Source organism: Galeopterus variegatus, unplaced genomic scaffold, assembly GCF_000696425.1.
Source record: "Galeopterus variegatus unplaced genomic scaffold, G_variegatus-3.0.2 Scaffold1615, whole genome shotgun sequence".
NCBI classification, from domain to species: Eukaryota; Metazoa; Chordata; class Mammalia; order Dermoptera; family Cynocephalidae; genus Galeopterus; species Galeopterus variegatus.
In genome coordinates this window covers 279,487-282,571 of record NW_007727726.1, presented here as the reverse complement: position 1 = coordinate 282,571, position 3,085 = coordinate 279,487, and positions in this window count along the sequence as shown.

Here is a 3,085-nt window from a genome sequence, read left to right as displayed (position 1 = left end):
TATGCAATTGTTTTCATGTGGGTCATATCTGCTTCATGCCTATATTTCCCAGTGATTCACTCTAGTGTGAGGTAGTATACATTTGGTTCAGAAATCAATTTTTATGTCTCTCATTTCCTGTTTTATCAAGATTTTGTTGTTCCATTTGAATTATAACACCATCATTTGACTATACATAATTCAAGAGAACTTGATGTGTTATTAGTCTTAAGGGTTCTGCATACATTTTAGACACATCTTAACTATCAGCTAGGTTACTGTATTGGAAACTGTTTAGTGCTCTATTTTTAAGAAAACAAATGTTGAACCTCACATTTTTATAAGGTAATAGCATAATTAAAAGGTATAAACATTTTCATCTCTTAGGCTTGCTGTCTTTTGAGGTAATTGCAGCAGTGGTTGGATTTTGTACGTATTACTGCAAAAATAATATTGAAGTTGGCTTAGGTCATCTTTTCTGTGTTCATGTCTTTCTTGTGGCTAGAGGCACTAATATAGTATAAACCACTTGTGTTCAAGAGAAAAAACTGAATATATGCAATTTTCATTGAACTTAAGCGATGAAAATCATGTCACTCTATTGCAATCTGTTGATGCTTTCTTAGGAAGTAGCTTAATCGTGGCAGACCTTGATGTTTATTTCTTAAGTATTTAAGTCCTCTTTACACTTCGTGTTTTTAAAAGGATTAAAATCATGTCACTCTATTGCAATCTGTTGATGCTTTCTTAGGAAGTAGCTTAATCGTGGCATACCTTGATGTTTATTTCTTAAGTATTTAAGTCCTCTTTACACTTCGTGTTTTTAAAAGGATCAGTCTTGTTTAACCTATATGGAACTGTGTATAATACATCCCAGTGATAATCATACTAGAATTAATATTTCCTTCTATTTCAAGTGCTTTCAAAGCTTCTATTGCGGATTATAGTACTAATGCAAAGTTTACAGCCTTCTGATACTGAAAACCAGTTATACAAAACAATGCTGCAGAGGATGAATATAAAGAGTATGTTTTCTTTTTAGTGCTGTGAAAAAAATTTCACTTAAAGTCATTACTGTGTAGAGTAAGCCTATAATTCTATTTCTATTCCAGGGGAAAGAAAGTCTGCATTTCTTTCATGGTTTAAAGCATCTGGTTATACATATTACATTGTAATATCAATAATGAAAAATCGTTTCTTGTCTAACCTTTTTATTGTCCTATGAACAGGAATTAAAATTTGAAGTACTGCTTTGAAGATGGCTGTGCTAAAAAATGTCAGTGCAAGAGCAATACTTTTACCTGTTTCTAGATGACAATATTACCGAAATTTTAAAAATGAAGACCTTAGTTTTTATCCTCAGTTACTTCAGAAAAATAAGTTTTAAAAACGACTGTAAGTCGTAAACTCAGAGGAACTTCCCAAGGAACTTTGTTTAGAAGCAAGAATAAATACAACATGTGGAATATCAGCTATTGGCAAATAATTTGGCTAAAAAGAAATTTTATTGTAGAATTTGTTGTAGTGGGATTATAAATGTCAGATATCATTGCAGACATTTCTCTATTTTCCCAAATCAGTAGGTGCCCTGAAACAGAAGTAAGGAAATCAATTTTCTAAGAAGGGCTTTTTGCCTTTTTTTTTTTTTTTTTTTTAATTAGATACAATTCACATACCATTAAATTAGCTTTTAAAGTGTACAACTCATTGGTTTTGGTTTATTTACAGAGTTTTGTAACCATTACTGCTGTGTAATTCCAGAGCATTTCCATCACCCCAGAAAGAAACCCTGTACCCACTAGCAGTCGCTCCTCATTCTCCTTTCTCCCCAGCTCCTGGCAGCCATTAATCTGTCTCTATGAATTTGTCTTTTCTCAGCATTTCATAAAAATGGAATTATACAACATGTGGTCTTTCATGTCTGACTTCTTTCACTCAGCATAATGTTTTCAAGGTTCACTGATGTTGTATCAGTATTCTTTTTTTGGCTGAATAATGAGTATTTCATTGTATGGATATACCACATTTTGTTTATCCGTTCCTCAGTTGATGGACATTTGGGTTATTTCCAGTTTTGGGCTATTGTGAAGAATGCTATTTTGAACATTCATGTACAAGTTTTTTCATATGAATATGTTTTCAGTTTTCTTAGGTATAGTGCTGGCTGGTTATTCAGTCGGTTAGAGTGCTGCCTTGTAACACCAAGGTCAAGGGTTCTGATCCCAATATCAGCCAGCCAGCAAAAAAATAAAATCAATTTTCTCAGGTATATAACTGAGAATAGAATTGCTGGATCATATGGTAACTCTGTTTAACCTCTTGAGGAGCTACCAGACTGTTTTCCCAAGTGGCTGCACCATTTTACGTTCCCACCAGCGTGTATATGAGTGTTCTGTTTTTTCCACATCCTTGACAATATTTGTTATTCTTCGTCTTTTTTTATTTTAGCCATTGTAGTATGTGTGAAGAGGTATCTCATTGAGGTTTCGATTTGCATTTGCCTAATGACTAATGATGTTGAGTATCTTTTCATGTGCTTATTGGCTGTTTTGTATATCTTCTTTGGAGTAATGTCTGTTCAAATCCTTTGTCCATCTTTAAATTGCTTTATCTTTTTACTGTTGAGTTATGAGTTTTTTTAAAATGTATATTCTGGTTACTAAACTGTTTTATATACGATTTTGCAAATATTTTATCCCATTCTGTAGTTTGTCTTATCACTTTGATAATGTACTTTGAAGAACAAAACTTTTTAATTTTAGTGAAGTCCAGTTTATCTTTTTTTTTTCCTTTGCTTACTTGTGCTGTTGGTGTCATATTTTAGAACCCATTGCTTCATCCAAAGTCAAGAAGATTTACACCTGTTTGTTTTTTTTTTTCAAGAGTTTTATAGTTTCATCTCTTACAGTTAGGTCTTTGGTCTGTATTCAATTAATTTTTATATGTGGTGTGACATAGGGGTTTAATTTTATTCTTTTGCATGTGGATGTCCAGTTATCTCAACAACCTGTATTGAAAAAACCGTTTCCCCATTTAATTGTCCTGCCACCCTTGTTGAAAACTGTTTGCCCATAAATGTATAGATTTGTTCTTGGACTCTCAATTC